Below are 20,792 nucleotides of genomic sequence, written 5' to 3' on the forward strand. Positions count from 1 at the left end.
TCTCAGAGTCTCTCAGCAAAGGAGATTTGAAGAAATAATATACTCAGGGAGAAGGCTTACGATGGTACCATCATGACTATATACATACTATATACATAACTAATAAAACAACTAATAAAAAAGAAATAATATCCTCAGGAACAGACCCTTTTATTTTCTTCATTTTCTTTAGGATTTATAATACCTTCATGTGAATTGAAATTTCTATGTCATCCTAAGAAAGTGTCAATATATGGTGCTCACCCATGTTGTTTTCTCTAAGTGATATACAATAGGCAATTCAAAATTCAAAACTCCTTTCAGCTTTGCAGTCAGAACAAGGGCAGTGAAAAGAGGCAGGAAGGGAAGGAGGGAGTGAGGGAGGAAGAGAGAGAGAGATTGACATGATAACATACTGAAGAAAAATAAATTCCCAGAAATCCTGTTACTTGCTGTGTGAATTTCCACCAAGAACACACGTGTTTCATCACAAAGCAGAAGGGAAGGAGGCAGCTGAAGACCTGAACAGGAATCAGAAGTGAGGCAGGACAAGAGCCAGTACAGCGTGGTCCACACTACAGAGAAGATGGTTCACTGAGCCAAGTGTGGGAAATGAGCAAATAAAGTTAGAGAAACAATCGCTGGTTTGTCAGTGCACTCGCAAACGGTGATTTTGCGAAGTCCCAGGACCGTTATGGGACCCAAGAACCATAGGGGTTAAGGAGAAAGGGAGTGACAGGTCTTGCAGGATTGCAACTACAGGCAGCTTTGACAGCTACTTCACTGTGAAGTAAAGCAGAGAGCAGCTACAGTGGCTACAGACTGTTGCCAGTTCTGTAATGAGACAGTTCTGTAATGAAGAGCATGGCCAGAGTGCCAAAGGTTAGTTAAGTGTCTTTTCTTCCCATTGGATAGAACAAGTAGGAAAGGGGAGAAAAGAGAAGAGGTATTTTTCATTCCTGGAGAATATTGGAACTAAGGCCATAATAAAGCCAAGTCTTTGTAGAATCCAGTGTTTTCAATAGATTTACTCACAGACAATAAGGAAAAAAATTATCAATTTCTTATTGTAATGCTTATCTTTAGTAAATAATTGATTTAATTTTACTTGTTTTTCAAGAAGAATCTTTGTTTTCCCTCAAAAGAAATATGATAATCTTTGGAACAGACAGTGGGCTTGTGGGATCATTTGTCATTTTCATTATGTGACAGTCTGGTGCCAGACTGAAGACTCGTCTCTTGGAATATTAGAACATTTTTAAGGCCAAGTGATAGAAGCTTTTTCATTTTCTTCAAATGTCTTATTTCAATGCCACTTTTTTTTCACATTCTTTTTAGTAGTGATGAGATTCTGGATGGATTTATTTTTACTGAATTTTAGTGTCAGCTAATGAAATATTGCCTGAAATCTTGTATATTTATCTTCTGAAAATTTGAAGAAGAATCTTTTGACTTCTTTTGAGAGTAAGCCCATGGTGTATGTGATGCCAGGTAGGGGCTGAAGAAATGAGTGATGGACATGTACAGAGTTTATAGCTATATTTGGCCAATAGACCAGTATTAAAGTCATGAAGAACAATTTCACAACATTTCTTTGAAGAAGATAGAAGTGTAATATTTTAATTGCTAAGTTCCATGTTATATAACATTAAAGACACAAAATTCTTCCTATAGATTAAATAAATATCCTTTTCTTGCTTTATGTAATAATATTTCTGGGCGCATTCATTTCAAGTTCCTTTCCAATCTCTGCATCTCATATTGCCACCTTGAGGGGCATTGGCATGAGAAGATTGTGGCAAATTCATCTTTGGTTGTTCACATCTTTCTCCCTGACGATCATTTTGTAATTATTTTGTTTTCTTTCATCAACATATCTTAGATAGTTCCTATCTTATTTTTAGAATTCTCACTACAAATGTTATTCTTCACCAATAATAAAGTTCTATTAGATCTAGTGCTTGAAATAATTTTATAATATTATAAGCAAATACTTAACCCTGCACCAACTGATGTAAGAGTGGTAAATAAAATTACATATAAAGACTAATATGTTAAGTTAAAAAATTCATTAAGAAGATAGCTATTAAGTCTGGAGAGATGGCTTAATGGCTAAGTGCACATTTTGTGCAAGTATGAGGGCCTAAGACCACTGATTTTGAACCTCTAGAGCCCACTTAAAAGAGTTGAGAATGGGCATGCACATCTGCCACCCCAATCCTATGGAGAGCCGAGACCAGAGAATCAGTGTGGCTTATGAATGTCAAGTTCCGAGCTCAGCAATAGATTGTGTTGTAAGGAAACCAGGTAGCTGAGTGATAGAGAAGGAACCTTGGTATTCTCCTCCAGCTGCTACCTGTGAGGCCATGGGCACTACATTTAGCACATGCACATGTATGTACCACATACACATATACAAAACATATACACAACACAACATACATGCACGACACATTAAAAAATATCACTTTAAACCTGAGAAGAAAACTGTTTCCATTTATTTAAAATGGTTCTTTAATTTTGTCCATATTTGTTCCTAAGGGGTTTATTCCGAGCTAAAGTTTTTAGAAGTAATAGCTATCAGTCAACACACTGTCTTGTACTCTTAAGCACATTTTTTGAGTCAGATGTTTTTTTGAAGGCTTGCTCCTCTTGTTTTCTCTTGACTGACTTTTAAGTTGCTTGACTGCAATATGTGTTTTGTCTCACAGTGGTTCTCAATGTTATGCTCATTATATAAGCACAACGATCTTTTTTCTTTGTGAGCAAGATTAAAATAAATTTGGAAATTTCAAATGTACATGAGATAAAAATCATACATCTTTGCCTTTGCTCATTTTCAGCATTTGTCAAAACTTCACCCATTTGCAGTACACATCCATCTCTTCTTTTCCTCCATGGAAGTATTTGAAAGCAACCTTGGTACACAATGTTGTCTTACTCCTAAGTATGTGAGTAGCCCTGCCGGACAAAAGAAGGAACTACCACAGGACAATAATCTCTTTACACACATCATAATTGCTTGGTGCAGTGTCGGTGTCTATTTTGAAGTTAGATTTGTCCAGTTGTTAGTGGGGTACTTTAGGGTTGGTTTAATCAGAACCCAAACTAGGTTCACATATTAATTTGGCTCTTTCTTTCTCTTTTCTGCTATAGGTCAGTTGCCTCCTTTTCTGCCTTCTGCAGGTGACTGGTTGCAAAACAGAGTTCTTGAGAATGCTTTCCACTGGGCTTGGTATGATCCTTTCTTGGTGGTGGTTTCCCTTGCTTCTCTATTTTTCTCTTTCAGTATATGGGAGGTACCTACAAGCATAGTAGAAGTCTAGTTCACTCATTTTGGCAAGCATATTTCCTAGACAGGGGTATGGGGCTCATGCGGCATCCTGTCATAAACACACCATGTCTGGTTTCCTCCTTTCCATTTTTGTTTAATTATTTAAAAGGTCAAGCTATCCATTTATTATTATTTTTTTACTATTTTATTTGAGAGCAAGATAGAGAGTCACAAAGGAACAGACAGAGAGGTAGAGTGAATTGGGCATACCAGGGCCTCTTGCCACTGCAAACTAACTCCAGATGGATGTGCCACTTTGTGCATCTGGCTTTATGTGTGTAACAGGGAATTGAACCCAGGCTGTCAGGCTTTGCAAGCAAGCACCTTTAACCACTGAGCTATCTCTCCATTCCAGATTTCATCTTCTTTATTTATTTATGTATGTGTGGAGGGGGCTTGAACATGCTAGGGACTGTTGCCACTGCAAATGAGTGTTGGAGGCCTTGCATTATTTTTTGCATCTGGCTTTACATGGATGTTGGGGAGTTGAACTCAGGCTGGCAGGATTTTCAAACAAATGCCTTTAGCCACTGATCCATCGCCTCAGGCCTGATCTCCTCATTTTTAAGCATGCTAAGATTGTCATTGGTACAGGGGGTTACAGCTGGTCTCTCCTTCATAATTCTCCCATTATTCTTTTATCCTATATCTATATTTGGTGCTGATTATTGTATGGGATTGTGAGATAATAACCAAATTCTGATTGTTTCTTTCTTATTTTGTTAGTTTGAAGTTTTCTGTAAAGAATTACTGTTCTCTTATTAACCAAACCACCTAGTTATCTTGAAATATACTTCCTGCAGAAAAATAAATGGAATACATGTTTAATTCCTTGATTGCCAACAATTGCTCCTATAGCTAGCTGACTAGTTTTTTGTTCATACTTTAACTTATGGCCATAGCTACACTTTGGGCAAAATAACTGACCAACGTCCTTTTGTCTATCAGACCCAGCCAGTGAACGCTCGGCCACAGTGTTGCTATGGAGTTCCCATATATAAAGAATGGATACAGTACTTCTGAAGTTTATCTGAGAAAATCTGATAGAGTTTTCAGATTGCTCAGCACTGATAAAGTGTCTAGTGGCCTTGCTATATGAAGTATTCATCTGCATCACATCTCCTCATTGTACCAATGCTCCTCAGGTTCTTACAGGTTCAAATACCAATAGGCTCCTGTCACTTTGGAAGCATCAGAAGTCAAAAACACATAAATTCCTGAAGGGCTGGGGTGAATAGGTAACTTGGCAAAGTGCTTGCCTTGAAAACAAGAGTATCTGTGTTCTACCCCCTGACCTACCTAACAATGCTAGTTTGATGGTACATGCTGGTAATCCCAGTTTTCTGGAGAGACAAGACTGACAGATCCCTGGCCCTCACTGGCCAGCCAGTCTAGCTTAATCAGTGAGCTCCAGACCAGCACATAACGCCCACCCCCACAAAAACAAAACGATGGCTGGCATTCTTGAGGAACATCAGCTGAGGTTGACTTCTGGCCTCCACATGCACAAACACACATGTGCATGCACAGGAACACACATGCACCTTCACTCACACATAGGAACATACATATGTACAGAAAATACTTTTGAAAATGAAAATCTTTATACATCTAATCTGTCAAACCCTGCAGCTTACGCCTAGGCTACCTTAAATGTTCATAAAACGTATTTGCCTACGTTTGGGCAAAATCATTTAATAAAAAGCTTCTTTGTAATAAAGTGGTAAACACCTCATGTAACTGGAGACCTGCTTACTGAATGTAAAAAGCAGAACAGTTGTAACGGCTGGCACACATAGCAGAGACACTAAGTTTGATGATCATTTACACATCATGTTCAGCCCTCAGGACAGTGTTATACTGCCTGCTGCTAGTATGGGAAAGATCAGAATTCAAAATGTGATTCCTACTGGACACGATGTTGTTTTTGCATCATTGAAAAACCAATACATCCTAAGGCAAGGAACCCCCCCCCCCATGCTATCATAGCTTGAAAACACAAGTTTACTCATTGCATGTTTTAATTCATTTATTTTTACAATTTCATACATGTACCTAATGCATTTTGATCATATTCAACCATCAACTTTCTGTTTTTTTCTTCCCTCTCTTCTTTATTTCTCCCTCTCCCCCTTCCCATTTCTTTCCTTTTGTTTTCTTGGCTTTAAGCTCACTATGAGGATGAGGATAACCTTGAATTTATGATCCTTCTGTCTCTGTCTCCCGAGTGCTCAGATTATAGGATTTACACCACTACATCCAGTTTATACAGGGTTTGGGTTGAACTAAAAAAGCTTCATGCATGCTAGGCCAGCGCTCTGACAACTGAGCTGCATCCACAACCCTTACTTACTATCTGAAGGACACATTTTCCCTCTGAACACTGATATTAGAAGGAAACAGTTTTCTGGTTTTTGAGATAAGTACTGAGTTCAAGCTATAAGCAACACATACAGCTTTTTTGGAGGTGATAGTGGGTAGCTCATGGGTAGCTCATTGAAGGAAAATTTAACAGAATTCTTGGGATGTTCTAAGGACTCTAAGGATTTCAGTTTGACTTGAATTTGGTCAGAACTCTGTTTCACCTCTGACTGACAACTTTGATCTCTCCAACACTTCATGTGATGGTGGTCATGGCCACTAGCCAGCTTGGAATTGTGTCTTTTTAACATATGGCTCGGCCCAGCCTGGCCATGTGCTCATCTCTAGATCAGTTACTGTGTTTAGGGGAAGAGAATGCACGCCTTGGTATCCTGTAGGCCACGTGATATGGGGGATTCAGTGATGGGCTCCCACCTTTATAGTTGATTAGAGGAGGATTGAGCTGGTTCAATTTAGAACAGAGGGTGCTATAATCTAAACAAGGGGAAATGGTTGCTGACGGCATAAAACAGTATGCATCTGCTCTACGTTTGTACCTCCAGCACCCAAGAGAGTATCTGCATATTGGATGTTCATAACCAAACGTCAAGGACGAATCACTTGCTCACTTTCATCTGATGCCTGTGTAGAAGGGATTTAGTTTGTAAGAACATACTCTGCAAGGTCATGCTGATTTTCATGACTGTGTGTTTGATCCAGACCTCAAACATTCTCCTTATAATTACTGTGTGTTACTTTTTTTTTTTTTTTTTTTAAGAAAAGTCTGCTCTGGCTTTTGTAAATCTCTTGAAGTAATTGTTAGACCTTTATAATGATATAGGTACTTTCTCTAGTACTAAATGTGGTGAAGGCTGAGGAGGTGGTTTAGGGATTAAAAGTACTTGTTTGCAAAACCTGCCAGCCCTGGTTTAATTCCCTAGCAACCACACAAAGACAGATACAAAAAGAGTGGCACATGTGTCTGATGTTCATTTGCAGAGGCAAGAGACCCTGGCATGCCTCCCTCACACACAAGCAAACAAATAAGTAAACAAGCTTTTAAGAATAAACAAAAATGGCAAGTCATTAGGAGCTCAAATCTTAGCCCACTTCAGAGTGTCTTCAGCTGCTGGATCTTGTCCTGTGGTTGATTTTCTAACTGGACATTTTTTTCTTTTTAACTTTGTTCTGAATGTGACACTTTTGTTCAAATTAATAGATGTTTCTTCTTGACTGAAACAACAGAAGACCACTACATAAAGATTTCATATTGTTTTCCTAACTAGTATATAAGTAATCATAGGTTGATGGTTATAGCTCCCCAATAATTGATGCTTCAGGCTTGCTCTAGATCATGAGAAGTTATAACCCTGAACTCATTTTTGCTATGGATTCATTTAGATAATGTAAAATTATGGGGCTCTAAGGAAGAAATAGTTTTCCCATCAATGCACGTGACACTCTGCTTTCATTATCTGATCTCAACTGTCCACAATAGAAGTGACCTTTTCTTGCTTTTAGTAAATGTATTAATGAAAGACGTTATATAAAGTTTGTAGTAGTCTGTGTTTAAGAATTTTTCTTTAGTTTACTTGGAATCTTTATAATCACCAGAAAAAAATACATGGAATTATCTTTTAAAATTTCAGTAAATATTTGAATATCTTCAACATTTTATTCTCTTAATCATTTTTGATATATGTCATCAAAGAGAATTTCACATTTAAAAGTTAATGAGACATTGAATTCATTTTATCCTTTTCTTTCATCATGGCAAATGTTCACCAAGTTGATAAGGAAGTTTGTAGCAACATCACGTTGTTTGATGGCACTGGAGGCAAGAGAACTTGGAAGCCTATATTCAGTTCATTTAACTTGTACCCAAGCCATCTGCTTATCTGTATTACTCAGCCAGCCAGCCTGTTTCTCCTAGAGTCTACAGAGATGACTAACCTGGTTCAGGATTCCTGGCAGCCTTAATTCACTTCCCGACTCTTCCATAGCATCCAGAACTCACTGGTGGAGCTAGGCAGGACATTTGGAAAGGCCAGGAGGATCTTTGGGCCTGGAAGAGAGGTGACATAGATTTCAGCTCCCAAATCCATTAAGAGAATGAGCTCAGGGTTCTAGGCTCATAGGGCATAACATTAAGTCATCAGGTAACTAGCATATAGAGCAACCGATTGGTGCTATCATTTATTCTCTAGCAGCAGCAATAATATAGCTCCATTAAGTTTTATCTGTCAACAAATTCTCTGTTACCAAAAGTCAACAAGGTGGGTATTAAGGCAAGTGCCTTTTCTCCTTTCTTCCTAACTCACACCAGAGACAATCTGGAACTACAAGTATTTTAAAAAAATATTTTATTTATTTATTTATTTAAAAGAGAGAGAGAGGGAGAGAGAGAGAGGGAGAGAAAGAACATTCCAGGGTCTCCTGCCCCTGCAAACAAACTCCAGATGCCTGTGCCACTTTGTGTGTCTGGCTTTATGGATACTGGGAAAATGAACCAGGGCCATGAAGTTTTTCAAACAAGCCACTTTAACCACCAAGCCATCTCTCTACAAGTTTTATTCTGTTAGAAAGTATAGGTTATTTTTGTTAATTTTGTCTTAGTATATCATTCTATTAAGATCTATTATGGTGGCGGGGGAGGGAAGGAATTACCATGGGATATATTTTTATAATCATGGAAAATGCTAATAAAAATTAAAAAAAAAAAGATCTCTTATGTAGCTGGGACAGTAGTGGAAAATCAGTCCATAGACTTCTGAGTGAACCAAAGTGTGACTGCCTTGCATTCACACTGGGAACATGAGTCAGGGACCTGCCATGCCCTTCTCCACCCTGAGCGGAGTTTCATCATTCACGTCCATTTGTTCTGTGCATGGTGCAGTTGCCAATAACTTGTCAGCTGCTGCAGTCAGTATCAAGCAGAGTGTGAAAATGGATGGCAGGCCTATAGATCAGAGGGCACACATTTTTTTTTTTTAAAACTGCTAACAGCACCCAGGCAGTGGGGTCTCTTGGTTATTTGCCATATCATTGCTGGGCATTCCACCAGTGTTCACTGGAGTCTCAACCAATAACTCCTAGCAGTCAGGTATGGCCTTGTGTACAGATCAACTGCATTTTTGGCATTAAGCATTTGGGTTCTTTCCTTATTGACAATTGTTCAAGAGAGGCTTTTTGAGGAAAGTTTCCAATATATAAAAAAAAAAGAAGAAGAAAGGAAGAAAAAGTGTTGTTTTCAAAGACAGGCATGAGGTTACTGTGTACAATAACCATAACACAGTGTGTAATTTTGGGACAACAGTGGAGACATCTTGGCATCCTTTTCAGATCACATCGCTAGATATAAATGACTTTCTTTCATGCCACTGTCATGAACTTGCCCATAATAAAATGGTGAGGTCATTCATGCCTGATTTAGACTTTCCTTTTTTAGTGCTAGGTCGTTCTTCCTGACAGTTCCCTTAGGGGGCTTAAATTGCTGCTTCCTTGGGCTGTGCTTTACCAAGGCCCGACCCTCCCTTGGTCTCTCCTCAGTCCTGTGCCCTGTCTAAAAGCACAACTTCAGCTTCACTGCTGCCTAGTAACCAATGAACGATTTGACAGAAAGATGGCGTGACCTCCCTCTCTCTTTACAGAGGACTTCAGTGTGTCAATAGTACTGACACAGTGAAAAGGGACATGAATGGTAGAATTTCATGATACTCCTCTTTAATCCAAGATACTTAGTCTGAAGTTTTGATATCAGTTAAGGCTCATTAACTCTACCTTCTTGTTCCTCAAAATGGAGGGTCCATACCAACGGCACTGCCATCTTTTCAGTGCTTTCTAAAGTGCAGATCTCTGGCACTATCCTACCCCTCATGAATCACAGCCTACTTCTAAACACAATGCTCAGGTATGAGCGACAGAGAAATGCCTCAGAGGTCTGTGTGCATGAGAAACATCTGGAAGGTTTATTAAGTCATGTGTAGCTGGGGGTCCACTGTTAAGATTTCTGATCTAGTATGTCTTAGTAGAGCCTGAGGACATTCTTCCTAATAAGGTTTCAGGTGAGGCTGATCCTACTGTTAGAAAGTTTGAAACACAGTTTGAGAACCAGACATACAGTGATTATATTAAGGAAATGGTCTCTGTTTATTGAAGTTCTTTTGTGTAAAGAACTCCATAAGGCCCTTGTACATGAATCAAAAATATTACACTTAAAAGCCTTTATATCAAAGTTTAAGTAAAACCTGCTTTAACACTACCTATCTGAGTGACCTTTTATAGTCACAAGTAGTCATGGATAATGTTGACTGGGCAGGATCTGGGATTACCAGAAGTCAAAAACAAACAAATAAACAAACAAAACTCCTAAGCATGCAGATGAGGAAATTTATAGATTAAGTTAATTGAGGTGGGAGGACCAACCCTAATAATCAGTGACACTTTCTATTGGCTAGGGTCCTGGTATAAATAACAAGGAGAAATTCAGCTGAGTTCCAACATTCATTACTCTCTATTTCCTCACTGTGGTTTGATGTGACAGACGGTTCCATGCTCCTGCTGCCATGACTGCTTCACCATGATGAACTACCTGTGCTTCCCTTGAACTGAAAACTGAAATAAACTCTTCCTGTGGATTTTTGTCATAGCCACAGAGAAAGTGACTAGTTTGCATGACTTCTTTGGACTTTATTTTCTGCACCTGTCAAAAGGTGGAGTTGGTATTCTCTGTTATATCAGTGATTTCTACAATTCTGTGTTTACATCTTTCTGGAGACTCATTAGAAGTTTAGTCAAAGCAATAAGCCCTGTTGGATGACCTCAAGCTTAGAGGACGGGAGGATCCTATGCCATGATGAAAGTTAGCTGGGAAATATTTAGACTAGTCAAAAAGAGATTTTTTTTTTTTTTCTGAAAATTGGCCATTGTGCCTATAGGTCTGAAAAATTTCCTAGCCTAACTTTTTTTTTTTTTTTTTTGGTGTGATTATCTTGGCAGTAAAGAGAGAGGCCCTGATGTGTTTAGAACCCAATGCTATGGTTTCTAGTTTCTGAATTCCTACAAGATGAAAACAGCATATATATCCCAGTGCACGCGTGCACACACACACACAAACACACACACACACACACACACACACACACACACACACACACACACACAGAGTTCTAATTAGCACATTACTGATATATTTTCCTAGAATATTCAGGAATGAGTACACTTAGCTTTTTGTCTCTCTTGCTTTGTTGGGCAGTATTAAAAACTGAATCTGTGTTCTAATGATATTTACCATGGCTATATGAGTAAGTGGATCAGGTATCAACATGCTGGAAGATTTTTATCACTGGTGCCAAGGCTCATACATGTTTAAATACATTCTCCATGTTAACCTGAGATGCTACCAGCAATCTTATTAAGGAAATATCCTTTCAAAGAAAGGAGACCTGAAAGGTCAGCTTAAACATTCTGGAGTCAGGGCTGGAGAGATGGCTTAGCAGTTAAGCGCTTGCCTGTGAAGCCTAAGGACCCCGGTTCGAGGCTTGGTTCCCCAGGACCCACGTTAGCCAGATGCACAAGGGGGCACAGGCGTCTGGAGTTCGTTTGCAGAGGCTGGAAGCCCTGGCGTGCCCATTCTCTCTCTCTCTCCCTCTATCTGTCTTTCTCTCTGTGTCTATCGCTCTCAAATAAATAAATAAAATTTTTTTTTAAGAAAAAAACATTCTAGAGTCAGGAGTGATGGCCAATGTTGCCAGTGTATTGCCAGCATGTGCTGAACATGAGGGGAGAGCTCCTGCCATAATAAAAATTAGGTTAGGATAGATGCCTCTGGGCACAAGGAACAACAATGAGAAACAATGACTGGAGAACAAATCAGGGAGTCTGTGGTCATTTCTTCATAGGGACTTAGCTGTCACTATCTGCTTCCTTGAATCTATGCTGTGGATTCTCTTCTTCTCTTTCTCCTTTCTATTTTGTGTAGTTTTATATATGAAAGAATGCTTCTGGAAGGTTTTGAAAAATAAATGAGATATCCCTCTGAAGTCCGGGAAAACTCGTTTTTTTTTTTTTGATTTGTTTTACATTTTAAAACATTAACAAGCAGTAGGACATGGATCTCACTGAGAGGCAAGACCCTGGATGGCTGCAGTTGCCACCTTTAGAAGTGTACAGGAAACAAACTAAGAATCAAATAGAATAAGTAACCGGGGTGTTCTCACACAGCCCAGGGAAGTTAGCACATTGCCTCCTTCCTATAACCAAAACCTTGCTGCTTTGCTTTTCAACTGAAAATAATAATCCTTTGCCCAGGTTCTTTTGTATTGATATGTCTTAATGTATAGGGGTATTTCTTACTTCATAGTATCATCAATATTTAATATCCTTCTCCTGCATGTCTACATGAGTTCTGTTGAGAGCTGCTTTATCTAATACCTGGCAGCCATATGGAAATCAGTATTTAGAATGTTCACCCTAAATAAAACTGTGGTCTATTAAATTAATTTAGCCTAAGAAAAGGATTTTTATTATGATAAATTCAGTGGCATAAAGACTGGGGAAAGAAGGATATTTCATTTTGTCACAAGCCTTCTACAACTAGTGTTAGTTGTAGTGCATTAAAAAAAATTTTTTGTTTATGTTTATTTAGTTATTTGAGAGTAACAGACCGAGAGAGAAAGGCAGAGAGAGAGAGAGAGAGAGAGAGAGAGAGAGAGAGAGAGAGAAAGAGAGAGAGAGGGAGGGAGGGAGAAGAATGGGTGAGCCAGGGCCTCCAGCCACCGCAAACGAACTCCAGGCGCGTGCGCCCCCTTGTGCATCTGGCTAATGTGGGTCCTGGGGAATCAACCTCGAACTGGGGTCCTTAGGTTTCACAGGCAAGTGCTTAACTGCTAAGCCATCTCTCCAGCCCTGTAGTACATTTGTATTTTGTTAATGCTGAGAAATAAATATGGGGCATTATGGTTTGAATATGAAGTGTCTCTCAGGCTTGCATATTGAATGTCTGGCTCACAGCTCATGGTGCTTTTCTTTTCCTTGTTTTAAAGGAAGAATTTTGTTCCAGCCCAGGCTGACCTGGAATTCATTATGTAGTCTCAGGGTAGCCTCAAAGTCACGACAATCCTCCTACCTCTGCCTCCCCAAGTGCTGGGATTAAAGGCGTGCACCAGCATGTCCGGTTCCCTGGTGCTCTCAGTCATAAGGTTAATAACCTTCTATATCACATGCTCTCTCAACCATGATGGGGCCAAGAACCATGGATTGGACCCTCTGAAACCAGGACCCAGAGCAAACATTTCATTCTATAAGTCATTACCTGAGAATTCTTGTTCCCAGATGTATAAAAGCTAATTGTTGGTGACTGAGGGTAAGTGTGTGAAATGACATTAATAGAGTCATCTGTGTTGTAACTAATTGCACAAGTATTTCCAATGCACAAAGAGTGTAAACAAGTAATGCACTTGCATGCTGTAAAGATGGAAAAGGGGTGGAGGAAATGTCTCCGTGCCTAAAAGTACTTGCTTGCAAAGCCTGCAAAGACCAGTTTCAATTCCACAGCACCCAGATTCCCAAAGTGGCACACTCATCTGGAGTTCATTGGCAGTGGGAAGAAAACCTGATGCATTCAGACGCACTCTCTTTCTCATCACAAATAAATAAATAAAACTTTAAAAATTGAAATATATTAAAAGTAATATATAAAGTAAAGCAATAGATAAATGGAGGAAAATAAATCACAATTTCTAATTCGGGCCTATTTCATATAAATCATTTTCCATTTACTTTTTCAAGGCTGAGTCTTACATTATAGCCCAGGTGGCCCTGACCTCATGGCAATCCTCCTGTCTCAGCCTCTCATATGCTGGTGCTATAGGCATGAGCCACCAATCTTTTTTATTTTCTCATGTTTCTGTTTCCTACCTTGTAAAACTTGCTTGTATGGTGTTCATGTGATGTGACACTCAGATCCTCTGGTATTGTGGTTAGGTGTATGCTCCGATAGTGAGAGGCAGAAACTTACTATCTGCAGTCTTCTGTTGACTAGGTAAGACTGTCTCATGATTTTGTTTCCAAAACACATTGATCCAAACAAATCACTTAACATATATTACAAATGTCTGAGGCTGCTGGTTGGTATTCCTTCACAAATCAATGTCCACAGTGGGAGATGAATGATGTGGCAGTTGACACTGCTTCTGTTGACAGTGAGATGCAGCAAATGCCCAGAGCTTTATTCCAAGGAAAGGCAAGGAAATGTCAGGTTGCAGACAAAGGTCTTCATGCTTTCTTTGTTCTACAGACAAGCTGACTGTGCTCCTTAGGGATCAGAGATTGATTGTCAAAAACAGTTCCCGGGCTGGAGAGATGACTCAGTGGTTAGGCGCATTTCCTTTGTAAGCATGAGAGCCTGAGGGGGCCTGGGGCTGCCTGAGTTCAAATCTCCAGATCCCACATGAAACAGCTAGGTGTGGCTATGCACACCTGTAACCCCAGTCCCATAGGGAAGCAGAAACCGGAGAATCACTGGACCCCTGCAAATACCAGAAAGAGTCAAAAAGCGATTCTGGCTCAAAAACAAGACCAAGGGAAGAGCACCTGAGTGGGATCTCCAAGGTCCCACTCCAACCCGCACCACAGGAGAGTGCTCCCTGCTATAGGCAAGTGTTATGGGGCAGTGAAAGGGCACGTACACATGCACACACCACACACACGCTCATGTACTACAATTCCTGTGGTGTATGCTGTAAGAGGAAGAGAGTAACAATAACCAAGAAAGAAAATAAGTCATACGATCAAAGACAGTGATCAGAGTACAGTGAGGATGAGTAATGAAGGGAGAAAAAAAAAATCTGTTGTGAGTGGTTGGTTATAAAAATATCTCTAAATAAGTGACATTTGAGTGGAGACATTCAATGAGAAGCAGGCTTGTCTTGCAAAATTCTTGGGTTAATATCCAGACAAATTAAAACAGACAAACAAAAATCCAGTACAAAGTTCTAAATGAAAAAGATTTTCACATGTTCAGTGAAGCAAAAGGAGACCATGTATAGTGACAAAAGCCAAAAGTGCTTTATTCTAGATAGAGTGATGGCTATGTCAGTAAGGAATAGTCTGAGTGCATCCAAAAAAGAGACGTTTAATAATACATAAAACTTTCATTACCATACATTATTTGGCATTATTTTAATGTTTATAACTATATCCTATGATTGTATCATAATATGTTTAGCCAATAATTGTTTCTAAAATCAAATTCTATAAAAGCATTCTTTTTAATTACAGGAATTCCCAGTGCCTCAGAAGAAAATTATAATCACTAGGCAAGCATAAATATGGAAACAGCAAAGAGATTCTGGCAGAAAACTCCACGTGGGTGGGAAATCATCAGGAAGGGGAACTGTGTTCTTACACCTATCAGTTCATCAGCTGTTTCAAGGGTGTGATTCCAGTTCTTTAGACCATACTATAAAGTTGTTTAAGTGAAGTTTGTAGTTTGTTCCCCTGTTGTTAATAGCTTACAAAACTATGGGCCACTTTTCAAAATTAAGAGCCTTGTCCTGATGCCTTACTGCTGTAAAACTTCTGCACTGCAGTAGAATTTCACTAGTGTTTCCTCTGATGCCACTTTTCAAATTCCAGCATGTCGTATCAGCACTCCACATTGTGTTTGGTCCTCTTACATTCATGCCTTATTTATCACGACCTTAAACATCTTGAGAAGTATTGGTCAAATGTCTTGTTGAAAGATTCTAAATTTGTGTCTGACTTCTTTAATGATTAGACTGGTTTTGAGGAAATACCAGAAGTAAAGTTTGTTTCTCTCTCTCTTTTATAACGTTGGTAATATATGGTGACATCATACTTGATCACTGGTAACTTGATAACTCAGTCAAGGTAGCAATAACCATATTCTCACTCAACTGTTACAATTGACTTTTTTTTTTCTGCTTTTCTCCAATCCTCTTTTTCAAAGTCTGATCACTAAGTCTAATTTAAACTCTATGAGAACCAAAGAATTGAGTGAAGGAATTATTTTAAATTTTCTCATATGAAGAATTTGCCTTTATTTTCCTTTTATTTGTGGTCTCAGTTATATCACTGCGGGCTCATGTACATTTGTTATATTCTGGGTCATAAGCTGTTACCACTTTAATGCTGTGTTAGTATAACTGTTGAAGCTTTAACCATTAGGAGCTCTTTTATGTTGACTCCTTTTATTTATTTATTTTTTTGAGGTAGGGTTTCCCTCTAGCTCAGGCTGACTTAGAATTCACTATGTAGCCTCAGGGTTGCCTTGAACTCATGGTGATCCTCCTACCTTTGCCTCCCAAGTGCTGGGATTAAAGGTGTGTACCACCATGCATGACATGTTGACTCCTTTTAATACTGAATACTTACTTGCTACACCAGGCTCAAGTGGGATTATCCTTGTCCGAGACTCAAAACTGGCCATTTCTTTAGAGTCTTTAGTTCTTTCATTGGAAAAGTTTATATAGAAACCAAGAAGTGGCAACCAACAACCTTGGTTAATTATGGACACAATGTCCAATTTTAGTTATGATGTTGTTGCTGTAAATATGCCTTGGCTAACCCTTTGCATTCATTGACCACTATTCCCCATAAGCAGCTAAAAGTAGAAAGGATGGCATTAAGAAAAAGAGGGCTGGAAAGATGGCTTAGCAGTTAAGCGCTTGCCTGTGAAGCCTAAGGACCCCGGTTCGAGGCTTGGTTCCCCAGGTCCCACGTTAGCCAGATGCACAAGGGGGTGCACGTGTCTGGAGTTTGTTTGCAGTGGCTGGAAGCCCTGGCACACCCATCCTCTCTCTCTCCCTCTATCTGTCTTTCTCCCTGTCACTCTCAAATAAATAAAAAATGAACAAAAAATATTTTAAAAAAAGAAAAAGAAACATTTAAAAATTATTATATGACCAAATTATTCTCTAGAAAGATTACATCTATTTATGTGGATAACACTAGTATACATGTAGTATGTGCTTTCAATTTAAGAAACTACATAAACTTCATTTCTCTGACAAATACAGCCTTTAAAAATATTATTTATTTATTTATTTATTTGAGAGACAGAAAGAGAAAGAGAGGGAGAGAGAAAGGAGCAGAAGAAAGAGAAGACAGAAACAATGAGTGAGTCAGGGCCTCCAACCACTGCAAACAAACTTCAGATGCATGCACTACCTTGTGCATCTGGCTTACATGGGTCCTGGGAAATTGACCGTGGGTACTTTGGCTTCTCAAGCAAGCACCTTAACTGCTAAGCCATTTCTTCAGCCCAAACATAACTTTTATATCATCTATGCATGGCTAACACACTAATCTGACTACACTTATCTCTCACTGGACCGTTGTGATGAATTTGTGACTCATCTCTTCGTGGTTTATTCACATCATCCTTCCCTTAAGAGAAAAATCAGAATGCTTTGACAATATGAATGAGATCATGTTATGTCTTTGTTTTATAGTCTTGCAAGAATGTTTAAACTTATAATAAAATATAAAACCTTTAGCATGGATGTAAGGTCCTGTATTGCGTGGGACCCATCTTCATCTCCAGTCTCTTACTTCGGTCTATCTCACTCAATGCAACCTGCAAATACTTGCCTTCTTTTGTTTGTTTGTTCTATATTACATGTGTATATTAAATTTATTCATTTGCTTGTTTTCCTTTGTTTGTTTTGAGACAGGGACTCATTATGTAGTCCTTGCTGGCCTCACACTGGTGAGCAATCCTCCTGCTTCAGTCCCCTCAAGTGCCAGGATTACAGGCATGACCTACAATGCTAAGCTTGATTTCTGGTATTATTTATTTCTCTATAAATTCCTTGATCCTTCATGAGAGTAAGTTTAATCTGAATATGTGCTTGTGGTTTCTTGTACATTATTTTGAAAGTACTTCTCACAGATTTGAATTTAATTATGTAGTCATCTCTGTGATATCTGTCTCTCCTATAGATTTAAACTGTTCATGACAGAGACCATGTCCAGCTTGTTCCACCTCCTGCCTTGCTCCTGGTACTTTAGTAGAAACTGTGATTATTTGTTGAACAAATGTGTAAGTGGATCTTTAGTTCATTAGTAAAACATATTCGAGGAGAAAAATCTACGTTAATTAATGTTCTATAAAGCCCTAGTACTTTATGTTTAAAAGATTATAAATTGATATATTTGGGGTCTGGAATGGATCTACCCATACTTTAATTAGAATATAGTTTTGGGAGAGAACATGTTACAAATCAAGTTTGGGGCATATTTAGCACTTCTAGTTTACATTGCCAATTTACCCTTTAGAGAGATACGAATTTATACTTGGCAGTCTCTGGGCATATTCATTTTGCTACAGTTTTCTATGGCAGATTGTGTCTTCTGAGGATGGCTAAAACAGTATTTCCCATCCTATATTGTCATCACAAATTGACTTTAGCACTCCTCTCCTTGACAGATGGAGTGTTTCCTCCACTGGAATCTGTGAGGGTTTGTGAGTTACTTTGGCTGACTTGATGTTACAGGACCTCTGAGACTCGGTGTAAAAACTGGCTCCTTGGTGTACTTCCTGCCTGCTTCCCTTGGGATCTTTGTCTGTAGAGTCCTGGGCTGCTACAGAAAACGGGGAACCTTTCACATTAGGTTCTATGTAGATGACACAGGTGGGTGTTCTAGCCACCAGTCCCTGAGGTGCTCCTGGCCAATCTGAAGTATTTGGAGGTGGATATCTTCAGGTAATCCTTCTTGCCCCAGCTGCTGAGGCACAGCTGGCTTTGAGGTGTGAGGGTTCCGGCATCACGGTGGAGCAGAAATAACTGGTTCCACTTTACCTTTTCTACAATTCTACTCTTGCTAAACCCTTATTCTGCCTTGAGCCCTTATGACTACAGGTCTATTTGCCCTGCTCTTAAGTCACCATGAAGTCTGGAATATGCCCTGTATATTTTCTTTAGCCACCATATAGTAAAACGGGGCCTGCAACTTTGAATATACATGTGGCACCCCAGTAGTGTAGAATGGCCACCTTGTATGGGAAACAAAGAGACTAAAAATGCATATAAGACAATTTCCCGTGTTGCTCGGGACTCAGCCTTTGTTTGGAAATGACTCTGCTGGGCCAGCACTGTCGTGCAGTAAACAGTTTCCTCTCTGCTCCTCCAAGTGCATCTGGTCAGTCACTTCCCACCAGCCTGATTTTCTTCCATAACAAGATTTCATCACACACGGAGCTACAGTTTTGTATTTGCTGTGCTGGGTTTCAATCTTGCTCTGATCCAATCTTTCCTTGCTATGCCTCCCCTATTCCTACTTTTTGCAATGAGAATATCTATTTGGTACCATGGTTTGTTGGAAGTATGTAAACCGCATGTTTTGATTTTATAGGCCGTATAGTTAATAGAGTATCTTGAATCTCAGATGAAACGTTAGACTTTTGGACAGTGAGGTACTGGATCTATTGAAGACAATGAGGACTTTTAAAGTTGAATGAATGCATTTTTTATCATATCAAGGCCATGTGGCCTGTGGAGATTATGGGAAGAATGTGGTATTTTGAAAGTCCCGAACAGGTTCATGTGTTTGAATACTGAATCCCCTACTGGTAGCACTGTTTACAAAGGTTGTAGGACCTCTAGGAGGTAGAGTTTTTATGGAGGAAGTGTGTCAGTTAGAGAAGACCTTGAGGTATTACAGCCAAGCTCCCCCACAATGATGTACTTATATAGTGGCAGCTTCTTGCCCCTGCAATGCTTTTTTTTTTTTTTTTTTTTTTTTTGCCATAATGCAACTTTCCCCCTTGAAATTGTAAGCTGAAATAAACCCTTTCTTTCTATAAAATGCCTCAGGTTGAGTATTTTGTCTCAGCAATGAGAAGGTAACTGATGCAGCATTGTAACCAACTACCCTTGGGTGTAAAGACATACATCATTACATGTTGTTTGCATTTCCCTAATAGATAATGATGTGAACTTCTTTCATAGGCTTGCTTACCAATATTTCTACATTTTCTTTGGGGGAAGAAACTCTTACCTGGAATTCTGCTCCATTTAAAAAATGTAGGCTATTTATTTTAGTATTGAACTCTGAATGTTGAACTCTGAATGAACAGATTGAAATACAAAGAGCCAACCTATTTCCATTTTAGTCTATCATTATATGATTTAATAGTGTCAAAAAGCACAATATGTTAGAAGTTCTAACCAGAATAATTAGGTTATAAAATGAAATGAAAGGTATCTATATTAGAAAGAAATAGGCCATATCTATTTTCAATTGACGTAAGCATGCATAATGAAAACTCAAGGAAATCACCAAAAGTTCTTCAAGCTAATAACAAACCTCAGCAAGTTTTTAAGTCATAAACTAAATATACAACTATCAATTGTTCTATACAAAATAAAATTAATATGGTGCTTTGATTTGTAATGCCATCAAAAAATAAACTTCACAGAAGTAAGCTTAACAAAGGGAAAATAAAACTTAAAAAAGTAAAGGAAATCACAGTATATATAAGTAAATGAATAAAATTCAAAGAACTTTCATGAGAAAAAAAGTAAAATATAGGAAAGTAAAACAAAAACTCATGGAATGCTAAAGAAATTAAAGAACATATAGTAAATGAGAACACATCTATGGTCATGGACTGAGCATAGTTAAGAAATACTCAAACTTATCTGTTTGCAGACTCAATACAATCTCTATCAAAATTATAGTTAGGCTTTATTAGAAGTTGAAAAACAGCACCTAAAATCCATTTAAAAATTCCAAGATCCCAAAACAGCCAAGAGAACTTTAAAAATGAGCAAGCTGGAGAACTCATGCTTCCTCACTGCAAACAAACTACAGTGCTACACTAATCAAGACAGAATGGCATTACAACAGAGATCTAGATGCTGGAGAAGAAGTGTGAGAAAAAGAATCAAATTATCATGTTTCCTACAGTTAATTGTTTTCTTTGACAATAATGCCAAGATAACTCAATGAGGGAAACTGGTCTTTTTACCAAATGGCAAGGTGACAAATGCATGTTTGTATGCAAAGGAATGAAATTTGATCCCTGTCTCATAGCAGGCACAAAAATTAACTTAAAGTTTGTTATTCATATAAAGTTAGGAGGTAAAACTAT

Source organism: Jaculus jaculus, chromosome 14, assembly GCF_020740685.1.
Source record: "Jaculus jaculus isolate mJacJac1 chromosome 14, mJacJac1.mat.Y.cur, whole genome shotgun sequence".
Taxonomy (NCBI): Eukaryota; Metazoa; Chordata; class Mammalia; order Rodentia; family Dipodidae; genus Jaculus; species Jaculus jaculus.